The sequence below is a fragment of the Salvelinus alpinus genome, chromosome 9 (genome assembly GCF_045679555.1).
Source record: "Salvelinus alpinus chromosome 9, SLU_Salpinus.1, whole genome shotgun sequence".
Lineage (NCBI taxonomy): Eukaryota > Metazoa > Chordata > Actinopteri > Salmoniformes > Salmonidae > Salvelinus > Salvelinus alpinus.
This window is the reverse complement of record NC_092094.1, coordinates 87,369,952-87,386,231: the sequence shown is the minus strand read 5'-3', so window position 1 is coordinate 87,386,231 and position 16,280 is coordinate 87,369,952. Positions and strand designations below refer to the sequence as shown.

Genomic DNA, 16,280 nt, shown 5'->3' with positions numbered 1-16,280 from the left:
GCACTTTAGTATTGCCAGTGTAACAGTATAGCTTCCGTCCCTCTCCTCGCCCCTACCTGGGCTCGAACCAGGAACACATCGATAACAGCCACCCTCGAAGCATCGTTACCCATCGCTCCACAAAAGCAGCTGCCCTTGCGGAGCAAGGGGAATAACTACTTCAACGGCTCAGAGAGTGACGTCACCGATTGAAACGCTATTAGCGCACACCCCGCTAACTAGCTAGCCATTTCACATCAGTTACACCAGCATAATCTCGGGAGTTGATAGGCTTCAAGTCATAAACAGCTCAATGCTTGAAGCACAGCTTAGAGCTGCTGGCAAACGCACAAAAGTGCTGTTTGAATGAATGCTTACGAGCATGCTGCTGCCTACCACCGGTCAGTCAGACTGCTCTATCAAATAATAGACTTAATTATAACATAATAACACACAGAAATACGAGCCTTAGGTCATTAATATGGTCAAATCCGGAAACTATCATTTCAAAAACAAACGTTTATTCTTTCAGTGAAATACGGAACCGTTCCGTACGGGTGGCATCCATAAGTCTAAATATTCCTGTTACATTGCACAACCTTCAATGTTATGTCATAATTACGTAAAATTCTGACAAATTAGTTCGCAACGAGCCAGGCGGCCCAAACTGTTGCTTATACCCTGACTCGGCGTGCAATGAACTCAAGAGAAGTGACACAATTTCCCTAGGTTAATATTGCCTGGTAACCTGGATTTATTTTAACTAAATATGCAGGTTTAATAAAATATACTTCTGTTTATTGATTTTAAGAAAGGCATTGATGTTTAGGCACATTCGTGCAACGATTGTGTTTTTTTCGCAAATGCGCTTTTGTTAAATCATCTCCCGTTTGGCGAAGTTGGCTGTCTTTGTTAGGAAGAAATAGTCTTCACAGTTCGCATAGAGCCAGGCGGGCCAAACTGCTGCATATACCCCGACTCTGTTGCACAGAACGCAAAAGAAGTGACACAATTTCCCTAGTTAAAAGAAATTCATGTTAGCAGGCAATATTAACTAAATGCAGGTTTAAAAATATATACTTGTGTATTGATTTTAAGAAAGGCATTGATGTTTATGGTTAGGTACACATTGGTGCAACAGTGTTTTTTTTCGCGAATGCGCTTGTTAAATCACCCGTTTGGCGAAGTAGGCTATGATTCAATGATAAATTAACAGGCACCGCATCGATTATATGCAACGCAGGACACGCTAGATAAACTAGTAATATCATCAACCATGTGTAGTTAAATAGTGATTATGTTAAGAATGATTGTTTTTTATAAGATACGTTTAATGCTAGCTAGCAACTTACCTTGGCTCCTTGCTGCACTCGCATAACAGGTAGTCAGCCTGCCACGCAGTCTCCTCGTGGAGAGCAACGTAATCGGCCATGATCAGTGTCCAAAAATGGCGATTACCGATTGTTATGAAAACTTGAAATCGGCCCTAATTAAATCGGCCATTCCGATTAATCGGTCAACCTCTAATGCCTACACTGCGTTGTATGCCACTCCTTCAAGTAAATCTGAGCTGAAAAAAACATTAGGCCATTTCGTTAAAACTATAGCCTATGCGCACGTGGTAATCAAAATTCTCATCGTAACTGCCGTATTTCAAACTATCCTTTTGTGAAGCTCAGCCGGGAACTAGTTCTGTACGATGGCGAGTGGTGGAGTTGATAAACCAGAATTGGAAGATCCTCCATCATTTAAATCTCCAGTTTGGGAACACTGACTTCACAGTAGATTTCCACGCCGATGGAAAGAGACCGGGGATAAAAGGTTTACAGCATGTCGCCACTGTTCAGAATAGCTTATACAGAGTGGTGCGTGTACATTGTTGTCGGCCAATCACAAGTAATCAACGCGGCATTACAGTCAGGGCTGCCATGTGAAGGCAAGGCAGGAGACTATCAATGGAAAACGGAATTAAAAGTTAAATGAGAAGGATACACTACAATGACACACACAGAGACACGCAAAGTCCCGGGCCACTCTATAAAAGCAGTGTGTGTGACTGGCTGGTCAGGCTTGAGTTACGGCTGCAAGAGAGAGTGAGCGGCTCCAACAGATGGGCTCATCAGGTGACCAGGCCAACACCATGCCAGAGACTGAAGGTTGATATGTACTGTATGTATACACAGAGAGGCAGACCATCACAACACATATACACAGAGAGGCAGACCATCACAACACAGAGGGAGAACCACACACAGTCTCCATAGTCTCTGAGCTGCAGAGAAGACAACCAGCCAGGTAAGGGTCAGGGAGATGTGTTTGAGTGAGAGGATTGCGCCCGAGGATTTGGCCAAGTGCAAATGCACTCTGTTCAGTGCGCTCTCTACTTAGCAGCAGTGTCTCCTGGGCCATATACAGCGTTCCTCACTGAGTTCCCTGAATTCCTATCGGACCTTGTAGTCATAGCAAATAATATTCTAATTTTTGGTGATTTTAATATTCACATGGAAAAGTCCACAGACCCACTCCAAAAGGCTTTCGGAGCCATCATCGACTCAGTGGGGTTTGTCCAACATGTCTCTGGACCTACTCACTGTCACAGTCATAGTCTGGACCTAGTTTTGTCCCATGGAATAAATGTTGTGGATCGTAATGTTTTTCCTCATAATCCTGGACTATCGGACCACCATTTTATTACGTTTGCAATCGCAACAAATAATCTGCTCAAACCCCAACCAAGGAGCATCGAAAGTCGTGTTAAAAATTCTCAGACAACACAAAGATTCCTTGATGCCCTTCCAGACTCCCTCTGCCTACCCAAGGACGTCAGAGGACAAAAATCAGTTAACCACCTAACTGAGGAACTCAATTTAACCTTGCGCAATACCCTAGATGCAGTTGCACCCCTAAAAACTAAAAACATTTGTCATAAGAAACTAGCTCCCTGGTATACAGAAAATACCCGAGCTCTGAAGCAAGCTTCCAGAAAACTGGAACGGAAATAGCGCCACACCAAACTGGAAGTCTTCCGACTAGCTTGGAAAGACAGTAGCGTGCAGTATCGAAGAGCCCTCACTGCTGCTCGATCATCCCATTTTTCCAACTTAATTGAGGAAAATAAGAACAATCGGAAATGTATTTTTGATATTGTCGCAAAGCTAACTAAAAAGCAGCATTCCCCCAAGTGAGGATGGCTTTCACTTCAGCAGTAATAAATTAAATAACTTCTTAGAGGAAAAGATCATGATCATTAGAAAGCAAATTACGGACTCCTCTTTAAATCTGCGTATTCCTCCAAAGCTCAGTTGTCCTGAGTCTGCACAACTCTGCCAGGACATAGGATCAAGGGAGACACTCAAGTGTTTTAGTACTATATCTCTTGACACAATGATGAAAATAATCATGGCCTCTAAACCTTCAAGCTGCATACTGGACCCTATTCCAACTAAACTACTGAAAGAGCTGCTTCCTGTGCTTGGCCCTCATATGTTGAACATAATAAACGGCTCTCTATCCACCGGATGGGTACCAAACTCACTAAAAAAGTGGCAGTAATAAAAGCCTCTCTTGAAAAAGCCAAACCTTGACCCAGAAAATATAAAAAACTAAACCGGCCTATATCGAATCGCCCATTCATCTTAAATTGTTTTGAAAAAGCTGTTGCACAGCAACTCACTGCCTTCCTGAAGACAAACAATGTATACGAAATGCTTCAGTCTGGTTTTAGACCCCATCATAGCACTGAGACTGCACTTGTGAAGGTGGTAAATGACCTTTTAATGGCGTCAGACCGAGGCTCTGCACCTGTCCTCGTGCACCTAGACCTTAGTGCTGCCTTTGATACCATCGATCACCACATTCTTTTGGAGAGATTGGAAACCCAAATTGGTCTACACGGACAAGTTCTGGCCTGGTTTAGATCTTATCTGTCGGAAAGATATGAGTTTGTCTCTGAATGGTTTGTCTTCTGACAAATCAACTGTAAATTTCGGTGTTCCTCAAGGTTCCGTTTAAGGACCACTATTGTTTTCACTATATATTTTACCTCTTGGGGATGTCATTCGAAAACATAATGTTAACTGCTATGCGGATGACACACAGCTGTACATTTCAATGAAACATGGTGAAGCCCCAAAATTGCCCTCGCTAGAAGCCTGTGTTTCAGACATAAGGAAGTGGATGGCTGCAAACTTTCTACTTTTAAACTCGGACAAAACAGAGATGCTTGTTCTAGGTCCCAAGAAACAAAGAGATCTTCTGTTGAATCTGACAATTAATCTTGATGGTTGTAAAGTCGTCTCAAATAAAACTGTGAAGGACCTCGGTGTTACTCTGGACCCTGATCTCTCTTTTGACGAACATATCAAGACTGTTTCAAGGACAGCTTTTTTCCATCTACGTAACATTGCAAAAATCAGAAACTTTATGTCTAAAAATTATGCAGAAAAATGTATCCATGCTTTTGTTACTTCTAGGTTAGACTACTGCAATGCTCTACTTTCCGGCTACCCGGATAAAGCACTAAATAAACTTCAGTTAGTGCTAAATATGGCTGCTAGAATCCTGACTAGAACCAAAATAAATTGATCATATTACTCCAGTGCTAGCCTCCCTACACTGGCTACCTGTTAAGGCAAAGGCTGATTTCAAGGTTTTACTGCTAACCTACAAAGCATTACATGGGCTTGCTCCTACCTATCTTTCCGATTTGGTACTGCCGTACATACCTACACGTACGCTACGGTCACAAGACGCAGGCCTCCTAATTGTCCCTAGAATTTCTAAGCAAACAGCTGGAGGCAGGGCTTTCTCCTATAGAGTTCAATTTTTATGGAATGGTCTGCCTACCCATGTGAGAGACGCAGACTCGGTCTCAACCTTTAACTCTTTACTTAAGACTCATCTCTTCAGTGGGTCATATGATTGAGTGTAGTCTGGCCCAGGAGTGTGAAGGTGAACGGAAAGGCTCTGGAGCAACGAACCGCCTTTGCTGTCTCTGCCTGGCCGGTTCCCCTCTCTCCACTGGGATTCTCTGCCTCTAACCCTATTACAGGGGCTGAGTCACTGACTTACTGGTGCTCTTTCATGCCGTCCCTAGGAGGGGTGCGCCACTTGAGTGGGTTGAGTCACTGACGTGTTCTTCCTGTCTGGGTTGGCGCCCCTTGGGTTGTGCCATGGCGGAGATCTTTGTGGGCTATACTCGGCCTTGTCTCAGGATGGTAAGTTGGTGGTTGAAGATATCCCTCTAGTGGTGTGGGGGCTGTGCTTTGGCAAAGTGGGTGGGGTTATACAAGTTTCTCTTGGCTTAAAACAGAAATAACGAGGAGCGCCCACAATAGGTTTTGTGCAGGGAAGTGCTTAGTAATGAGTCTCTCAAAATTAACAAATTAAAAACACATCCTGACCAAACATCCACAGCATGACGGTAAACCCAAGGAGTTCTTTCAGAACAGGACAGAATGCTTCAGGAAACAGTGCTTCGACAGTGGAAGAGTAAGTCAGCTAGCAAGGAAGGCATTGTCGTTGTCATTTTATAACCGGTGATAAGCAGCAAGGAGGGAGTACTCCCTCTCATAGTAGTAGATGGGTTTTTTTTTGAAGGAGAAACTCACATGTACACAGCTAATAACTAGCTAACGTTAGCCAAAGCTAGCTAGCTAGCTACTGATGGTGCAACCCTAAGTAACAGTACATGAGACTGACCAGCTCAAATCGGTCTTAAGAAGTAAAAATGTGTACATTTTTTATTTATTTTTATTTTTACATTGGATAAAAGTAGAGACTCTGTGCTAGAAAATGGGATATCATACACTACAGTTGAGGAAGAACCTATGCGGAGTGGAGCAGCGGTCTAAGGCACCGCATCTTAGTGCAAGAGGCATCACTACAGACCCTGGTTCGATTCCAGGGTGTATCACAACGCACAATTGGCCCAGCGTCGTCCGGGTTAGGCTGGCATAGGCCGTCATTTTGAATAAGAATTTGTTCTTATTAACTGACTTGCCTAGTTAACTTCTTTGGGATAGGGGGCGCTATTTTCACTTTGGGAAAAAATCGTGCCCAATTTAAACGGCATCGTACTCTATTCTAGATCGTACAATATGCATATTATTATTACTATTGGATAGAAAACACTCCCAAGTTTCTAAAACCGTTTGAATTATATCTGTGAGTAAAACAGAACTCATTTTGCAGCAAACAAGAGCTCTTGGAATGACGTGACCCCAAATTTCCTTTGTTCAGCAAGGCGCGGGAAGGAACCCTGGATTGCCTTCTGAAAAGCTTTCGGTATAGACGGCTAATATCTCCGGCTTTGATTTTATTTGATACATGTGATAATATCATCGTAAAGTATGTTTTTTTCAATATAGTTTTATCAGATTATTGAACGTTTGTCGGGAGTTTTGGCGTTTTCCGTTCTCTGCGTTTGGTGAAGATGGACAACTTCGTGCCACTTGGCTAGCTTTGGTTGCTAATTCGACAGGAGAAGAGGACATTCTAAAACCAAACAACGATTTATTCTGGACAAAGGACTCCTTGTACAGGATTCTGATGGAAGCTCAGCAAAAGTAGGAACCATTTATGATGTTATTTCGTATTTCTGTGGAAAATGTTTAGTACTATTTTCCGCCCTCATTGCAGGCCCTGTCTCGCTATAACGTACTAAAGTTATTTTTAGAATTCTAACACGGCGATTGCATTAAGAACTAGTGTATCTTTCATTTGCTGTACAACATGTATTTTTTAGTAAAGTTTATGATGAGTTCTTTGATTAGATTAGGTGAGTCAGAAATATATCCGGATAATTTTGTGCAGTTTGGCTACGTATTCACATTGTAAAACCACGATTTGTACCGCTAAATATGCACATTTTCGAACAAAACATATGTATTGTGTAACATGATGTTATAGGGCTGTCATCTGATGAAGTTTGTCAAGGTTAGTGAATAATTTTATATCTTTTGCTGTTTTTTTGCGATCGCTACCTTTGCGGTGAATGAATGCGGTTGTGTGGTTGGCTATTGTGGTACGCTAATATAATGCTATATTGTGTTTTCGCTGTAAAACACTTAAAAAATCTGAAATATTGGCTGGATTCACAAGATGTTTATCTTTCATTTGCTGTACACCATGTATTTTTCATAATTTTCATAACTTTTCATAACTCATTTTATGATGAGTATTTAGGTATTTCACATTGCTCTCTGTAGTTATTCTTGCTGCTTCGGTGCTATTTGTGATTGTAGCTGCAATGTAAAACTATGATTTATACCTGACATATGCACATTTTCGAACAAAACATAGATTTATTGTATAACATGTTATAAGACTGTCATCTGATGAAGTTGTTTCTTGGTTAGTGACTAATTCTATCTCTATTTGGGGGTTTTGTGCAAGCTACCTGTGCTGTGAAAGAAATGTCTGTGCTTTTTTGTATTTGGTGGTGAGCTAACATAAATATACGTGGTGTTTTCGCTGTAAAACTTCTTTTTTTTTTATCGGACATGTTGGCTGGATTCACAAGATGTTTATCTTTCATTTGCTGTATTGGACTTGTTAATGTGTGAAAGTTAAATATTTCAAAAAAATAATTGAATTTCGCGCGCTGCCTTTTCAGTGGAATGTTCTGCTAGCGGAACCCCGGGGCTAGACAGGTTAAATAAAAGGTTTAATAAAATTAATGTTTTGGTACTACTTACTAGAGAGCCCTTCTTTGTCTACACCCATTCAGCATCGTTCACACCCTCTTAAGCTTTAGCCCCACCCATCTCTTTAAGGGTTGATTCGAGCGTTCTGTACTAACAGCAGCAGTCAAGCTAACTTGCTAGCTACTTCCAGACACAAATGAGAGAACAGCTCACTGTACATTACTAACCCAAGTAGAGCTGGTTAGGCTGTTAAGTTATCCAGAGCGTTGGTGACTGCAACTGTGCTATCAGGTTGTCCATTCGTAAATTCAGAGCACACTCTGGACGCTCTGGCCGATGAGTAGGGTTTATCCATTGGCTAGCTTGCTAGCTACTTCCAAACAGAAATTAAAGAACACCCCACTCTGACCATTTTAGTCACCCTAGCAGAGCTGGTTAGGCTGTTATGTAATCCAGAGCGATGGTGACTAACTGTACTGCTGGCAACAATTTAATACCGCTTTCATCCCTTTTTCTGTGGCTAAACCAACTATGCTAGTAATTGTATTCATATTTACAGACAGCATACAAGTTTGTTATTAAGACACATGAAAGTTCACATGTTCCAGAAGGCATTTCTGGAGAAAAAAAAAGAAAGAAAAAAAAATATTTAAATGTAAAGTTTATGTTCAAACGGCTCTCCTGGGAAGTAGTGACCCGCGACATACGCCTAGTTTCCTGAAATGGGCAACATACGAAAAATGATCAGGCCTATTATACATCTTACTCTAGAAATGATTGGTGAAAACAAGTCTAGGTTGGAACTGTTGCTGTTAAAATACAACTAAACATTTTCATTCTGAACTGGAATGAACACGAAGCAAGATGCTGTTTTGCGGCAAACACACTCACACAGTTCTGGGTTGCTCATCTACAGCAGGAAGCGGTCTCCTGCCTGAGAGAAAGCAGTAGATGTTCTGGTCTTGTTTGGCACCACATAACTATGCGAGTCAGGGCTCTCAACACTGGCATACTTAAAAAAACAAGTACAGAAACAGACTGAATGCTAAGCATGACCTCAGGGTTGCACTGTCAAAAACTGATCCCAGAATAGACTTGTTGAAAACTTCAACCAGCCACACACACACACACACACACACACACACACACACACACACACACACACACACACACACACACACACACACACACACACACACACACACACACACACACACACACACACACACACACACACACACACCTCTCATTAGGAGTGTGTGTGTGTTTTCTGGTCTACATCTGTGTGATGTGATTAGTTTATTTCAGTTCAGAATGAAAATAATTTATTGTATTTTAACAGCAACAGTTCCAACCTAGACAGATATGTGTTTTTAAATGGGGAAAAATAAACACGAATTGCTATTTATATGGGTATTTCATTGATATTTGTTTTAGTCTATATTACGTTTGTTTCAGGCATAAGGGCAATGAAATGTACCGATATTTATGTTTTTTGAAGCTTGGGTCCCAGTAAAACACAGAATTTCTCATTTGGGTCACAGGCTGGAATGGTTTAAGAACCCCTGGCCTAGTTGAAACACCCAACTCTGAACCACACATCCCCTTTGCAACAGGATTACAATTCTCACCTGAGCCCATTGTCTGTGTGCCCCTCTTACTATCCATCTCCTCTCTACATTGACTTTTATATATAATAAAATACCAAAGCAGATTGGAATTTAAAAAAAAGCTCAATTCAGTCAACCACTATACAAATTAATGACTAGAGTAAATGTTGATACAAGCCTAAATATTTGTAATATTTTCAGCTATTTGCCCATTTATGTGTTCTCATATGGAAGCTTCCCTGAAGTATCAGTATGAACTACTGTCAATCATTGACTGATGTAATCATCCTATGCAAACTTGGCTCTCCACTGTGGTAACACTATATGACCAGTCAATATCATTTGTTTTAACTTATGCCATTGAAAGCATCTGAGGCATTGTAAAGCAACTGTTCATTTGTTGTCACTAATAAAAATCACATCATCTCTTAGTAGAGTGGTGAGCAGTCTCTGTGTGCCTAAAACAAGACATTTCACTGCACCTTAGGGCTGGGCGGTATACTGTATTTTACGATATACCGGTATTGATGCGCCTGATGCGTAAAAACTGGTTTGGGTTTTTACATTACCTTCTATAAAAGGTATTTGAATGTTTGGTTTGTTAAATGTGGTACGCCGTGTGTAAAGTCCATTTTTATAGATTACTCCGCTACTTTAGTCATCCCTCTCCGCTCTCTCTCTCTCCATTCCACACAGATCTACAGTAGGCCCGCCCCGTCACTCAAGGAGCGCATTGACAGTTTACACGGTCAATGAAGCACGTGCAACAACGTTGATGACAACGATGCTGTTTTCACTTTGCTTCTTAATATAAATCCACTAGCGTTCTATAATTATACTATTAGTTTGTGTTTCTTACATCTGCAAATGGCTAGTTTGTCTTTTCTTAACAAGTTGGGCCTAAATTGGTTTGGCCGCTAATGCTAATCGCTAGTTAGCTGGCTAGCTAATAAATGTACTGAGTCAGAGAAAACGTAACTAGCTATACTGCCTGATAATACCAGTGATGGTGTAGAGCTAAATCAGTATGTTTGTGCAATAGTATCTTCTAAATCAAAGAAGAATACGTGAAGCATGAATGTGTTAGCTATATGAAATAGCTAAGAGACAACATTCAATCTAGCCAAAGATTATAGGGTCCCCTAGGAAACAACACTTGTTCGTACCCTGTCACAATAACTCTTCCTCCTCTCGTAGCATCGTTGTACCATTAGGTGCAAAAACTCCACATACCCAGTTGCAGCCCACTTTTTGGAAGCGAACCACTACTTCGTCCTTACGTTATAATCGGCATGGAACACGTCACCCTCCCTAGGAGGAGAGGGGGTGACCTTGACAATTTATTTTTTAAACGAGAGGCTGCCTGGATATTTAATTTAAAGAGCCTTGCTCCCTTCGGTCTCAACGTCGACTTTGATCCGAAGCCATTCTGGCGAATGTGATTTTGCTATTCATTGTAAATGTTTGCAAGCTTATGTAGCCAAATTGTATCTATGATTGTATGCTATCCATTCATGTGTTTTATATGTTCAGTTTATATGTGTAAATAACCATTGCTATCAAGCAACAACCAGGTAGGATTACAGACACCTATGTGTGTCCTTTGAAACTATATAAACTAGTGACCCGCAGTGTTTGTCATTATACCCTGATGACAGCTTGTCTTTCAAAACGTTGGTTATAAAATTATTGCTTCTGAGCTCCCTAGTGTGCGGCTCTCCTTTTCTTTTTCCAAGTGTTCTACTCCACTAGCCAGCACCTCGCCTGAACAGGTGTGTGTTTCTTTCGCCTCCACAATAACTCTTCCTGGCATTTTTCATTCGTTGTCATGTCAAACATTATATTCATAGTGCACACTATTATATTCTAACTATAGAATTTGAACAATCATTCCATTTCCATGATTCCAAAAGTTCACACAAGTATTTTTCTCTAAATCGCGAGTCAAATAGTAATTGCAACATTTGGTTAAAAATAAGGCCTAGATTGTTTGCTCATATTGTGCAGCTCTTAAGTGGCAATGTGGAAATAACCTCAAATTAATACAGGAAGTTGAGAAATTGATCATTTATTTTTAGTTGAAGTTTAATTGAACAGAATAAAACTATCAGAATGGAGAAAGATCCATTGAAATCACTTAGAATGTATGTGTTGCCACCCTAGGGTGATATATTTTGGATATATCATCCAGCCCTACTACACCTATCCAGTGTATTTGATAAATATGTTTCCTCTCCTTTCAAAAAGGCACTCTGTGTAAAGAGAACCTTTGTGTGGACAGCCCTAGATTACTCACATCGACAGCTGAGAGGGGCAGCAAGATCTGGGAAAATTACATAGCAAACATTCCACGAGCCATAGGCACCACACTATGCCCTTAACAAGCACAACTCTGAAAACACCTGCAAGCAGCAGCCTTGCCTGCAGCAACACCTGCTTGGCTACCACAACATCCTCTGGCAGACAGAGAGCCAACAGGAGAGAGAGGTTGCTGTGTGGCAAACAGAGAAGCTACTGCCCATCCAAAATACGACTCACCTCTACACCAGCACTCCTTAGAGATGCTTGCTGCACAGGCAGATCCACCTTTCTCCTACGTCCCACTTAAAAGCTCAGTCAAACCCTCTTTCGTTCTTTCCATTCTCCATCTCTACTATAGCCTAGTAAACCATGTCCCTCTGCCATTACCACTCCATTCTCTCCACTCAGCCCCACAGACAGACCAGCACAGCCCTGCTGGCCAAGTCATAGAGGGCACCTAGCAGGCCAACTATAACACTCTTACCCCCGGCAGCACCACGGACACTCACTCAAGCAGGTTTCCGTACCGCTGTAGAATCAATCAGCCAAAAATGTTTCACAAAAAATATAAAAACATGATTGTGTACAAATCAGTTTGTTGAGGTAGTGGGCCCACGCTCCCCTGTGCTGCTTGTTTGGAGCGAGTGGGTCTGCAAGTCTAAAGAAACACCTCGTGGATCAGGTTACCTCTGAGGGGAGGGTGTGGAGGGGAGCAGGGAGAGGCCAGGAAACAGCAGAGGGGGGCTCTACAGCCGGTGCTTTACACCCACCCCACCCTTTACCATGTTCCAGTCTTCATTCTATTTCGGCTCCCTTCTTTTTAAAATTCTGCTCACGAGGTCAGAGACCGCGATCCTGCTTACGTATTACACAGAGACGTGGCCCTAAAAACAGGCATCTCCCCAGCTCTCTTCCTTAAAAAGTCTAATGCAGCCTTTTATCTCAAAATAAAATCATTTCTGGGTAACATTTAAGTACCCTAGTGTTATTGTTTTCAATAAAAAATGGTCAAAAATAAACAATTAGCAATTTCTAAAGCAATAATTAAGCTAGGACATGTCAGTGGTCTGAGTGGGGAGGGGAAAACAAAAATTGCCAGAGCGGTTTGGAAATCTTTCTTATTGGTCTATTAACCAAGGCAAGTCACCTATCCCACCAAAACAGGCTGTCATTTAAGATGGTCTTTTCAAACAGCTCTTACACTAAAAAGGGCATTATCATTATTTTCACAATATTATCCCAACCTCAGTGTGGAAATATATTTAAAAAACAGGAAAATCAAGTTTGACTGCATTTAACCTTTAACTTTGGCATCACTCCACCAAGACTTCAGTAAAAAGAGGAAAGAGGGATTCTCAACTTCATCTAGGAAATGTGGAATGAGGGGAAAGGGTTTTCCTGACCTGGCCAAGTGTTGGAAACCCCTCTGCCATGGAGCATTAGGACACACTAATCCTTTCTCCAGGCGCCATGTTAGGCTCATACTACTTCTTCCTCTGTCACTATCACCATCCCTCTAACTCTCTGTGTAGAGGCTCTTAAAGAACTACCACAACAAAACTCCTGACTTGCACACTGACGGAGGCATCCATGCAGACCTGGAACTACTAACGGGAACACAATATCTAGGAATAAAAAGGTGCTCTTGTTGAGGCCATGGGCTCTGCAGCCTAGCAAATAAAAATGTGTATCATTGTTGATGCGGAGTGAAAATCTGTCCCCTTTCCACTTTCAAGAAAACTGAAAAGAACTGAAACATTAGGAGGTTCTGATAAAGTTCCAGGAAAACCATATCATTTCCCTGGCTGTGACTAGCAGGCGAAGTCTGATAGGCCTCCTTCCCAGTCTCACCACTCTCCAGAGTACATACTAAAGCACTCTGCCCCTATGGGTCAAAGGTCAGTCAGTGGATGATTAAAGAGGGCATGTGGCGGCGCAGCGTGGAGGGACGAGGCATCGCCAGTCTCCACAACCTAGTTGGATAGATTAACCCAGGCCCTGCAGCTCAGCTAACAGGCCACAACACACACACATACCATTTCAATGCATTTAAGCTCTGCTGCTGCGTTTCACTGTGGTGGTGTGCTCATCCCTTTAACTGGACCAGCCCTAAAGGCTATGATTTGAGACACTTCCAGCAAGTTAATAAACCACTGGACTCCTAGATCTGCATCTACTTGGTGTGCTCCTTTGAGGAGTTATATAAATGGAGGAGATTAGAGCTAAAAAGCTGTCTCTAAAATGGAATCCAATATATTTATTTAAAAAGGCACTCACGCAAAGATGACAATCTTTACGTTTAAGAATTCTGAATTATTGTGGCCAATATATTTGCACCTTCTATCATGCAGGTGTTAATATAAGGACATAGAGGGTATACACTAAGAGTACAAATCATTAGGAACCCTTGCTCTTTCCTTGACACACTGACCAGGTGAAAGATATGATCCCTTATTGACGTCACTTGTTAAATCCACTTCAAATCAGCGTAGATGAATGTAACGAGACCTGTTAAAGATGGATATTTAAGCCTTGAGAAAAGGTGTGTGTGTGCCATTTAGAGGGTAAATGAACAAGACAAAAGATTGAAGTGCATTTGAACGGGGTATGGTAGTAGGTGCCAGGCACACCGGTGTGAGTGTGTCAAGAACTGCAATGCAGCTGGGTTTTTCATGCTCAACAGTTTGCCGTGTGTATCAAGAATGGTCCACCACTAAAAGGACATCCAGCCAACTTGACACAACTGTGGGAAGCATTGGAGTCAACATGGGCCAGCATCCATGCGGAGCGCTTTCGAAACCTTGTGGAGTCCATACCCCGACGAATTGAGGCTGTTCTGAGGGCAAAAGGGGGTGCAACTCAATATTAGGAAGTTCCTTATGTTTTGTACTAGAGGTCGACCGAATAAATCGTAATGGCCGATTAATTAGGGCCCATTTCAAGTTTTCATAACAATCGGAAAATCGGTATTTTTGGACACCGATTTTTTTTAAAGGGTACACCTTTTTTTAACTAGGCAAGTCAGTTAAGAACATTTTCTTATTTTCAATGGCGGCCTAGGAACGGTGGGTTAACTGCCTTGTTCAGGGGCAGAAAGACAGATTTTTTACCTTGTGTAACCGATGTGAAATGGCTAGCTAGTTAATAACGTTTCAAACGTCACTCGCTCTGAGACTTGCAGTAGTTGTTCCCCTTGCTCTGCATGGGTAACGCTGCTTCGAGGGTGGCTGTTGTCGATGTGTTCCTCGTTCGAGCCCAGGTAGGAGCGAGATGACGGACGGAAGCTATACTGTTACACTGGCAATACTAAAGTACCTATAAGAACATCCAATAGTCAAAGGTATATGGAATACAAAAATGGTATAGAGAGAAATAGTCCTATAAATACTATATTAACTACGACCTAAAACTTCTTAACTGGGAATATTGAAGACTCATGTTAAAAGGAACCACCAGCTTTCATATGTCCTCATGTTCTGAGCAAGGAACTTAAACGTACATGGCACATACACTTTTACTTTCTTCTCCAACACTTTGTTTTTGCATTATTTAAACCAAACTGAACATGTTTCATTTTATTTATGTATTATATTAAGTTAAAATAAGTGTTCATTCAGTATTGTTGTAATTGTCATTATTTACATTAAAAAATAAAATAATAATACATTTAAAAAACGGCCGATTTAAAATCGGTATCCGCTTTTTTGGTCCTCCAATAATCGGTATCGGCGTTGAAAAATCATAATTGGTCGACCTCTATTTTGTACACAGTGTATAGTGCACAGCAGTGCTGCCCAAACCTATCATCATCATTGAGGTATGAATGCAGAGCAAAGTCAGGCACACAAGCAGAACATAAGAGCGCGACTGGGCATAGTGTCATTCTGACTAACAACAGGACATCAACAGGAGACAGCTACCCACCCGGTCCTCAGAGAAAGGAGAGGACATAACCTGAGAGGTCTGCACCCTGCTCGCCCAGAGCTCTGCCATGTTCTGCAACTGCACTGGCAGGTAACAGTGACAGACTAACTCACTCACAGCCAGGAAAATAGACTATAGGGTGGCCCTGAGTGGATAAGAGCGAGGTGAGGCCATGCCTAATGGGGCACAGACACCCTCAAGAGGGAGGGATACACCCTGGCTGCTAAAGGCGGCTGAGGTTGAGGCGGGGGGGGGGGTCTAGGCACTGGCTCCTGTTGGGGAGCATTTCACACGTCACTCTAGTCTCACTAACAGCCTGTATAGAGCCAGGCCTGAAGGAGAGGACTGACCTGCCTGTGAATCAGCAGGCTTCCTCTCTGTCTGGGCATGCAGGTCACACAGGGAAGGGATCACTGCCGCTACCTCGCTTTCCAAACAAGGTGCATGAATTGAGGAGCAAACTGAAGGACAGGAGAATGAACAACCCCTGGAGGACAATGGAATTCAATTTTTAAAAATTAAAGATGTATTGCTGAAAGTAAAATCAATGCGTTTTGGCATTCATCAGGGTTTTTACAGAAATACAACTAAAACAGAACAGGGCTTTCTGCCCCATTCTGTAAAAACCCTGATAAATTCCAAAACACGAAACGCGTTGGTTCTTCTTTCAGCAATAAAAACATGTTGAATTCCATAGTCATGCATGTCACACAAACAACAGCATGCATATACACTGACGTATATAATGTATGAGCATAGAGGGACTCAGATAAACACACGCTCACACACTGGGAGTGGCCCAGGCTTTCATGAAGAAATG

At 41.9% G+C, this 16,280-nt stretch overlaps 1 protein-coding gene across 13 annotated transcripts in view; it reads right to left on the bottom strand.

The window, feature by feature from the left end:
* LOC139530924 (serine/threonine-protein phosphatase 2A 56 kDa regulatory subunit epsilon isoform-like) overlaps positions 1-16,280 on the bottom strand; it is a 172,008-nt gene that overhangs the window by 43,775 nt on the left and 111,953 nt on the right. For 3 of the 13 annotated variants that reach the window (XR_011666153.1, XR_011666154.1, XM_071327738.1), the window contains one exon: positions 15,811-15,947. The exons of the other annotated variants lie outside the window; for them this stretch is intronic. The gene's annotated coding sequence lies outside the window, so the exon portion shown is untranslated. The remainder of the gene's footprint in view (positions 1-15,810; positions 15,948-16,280) is intronic. 13 annotated transcript variants of the gene reach the window in all.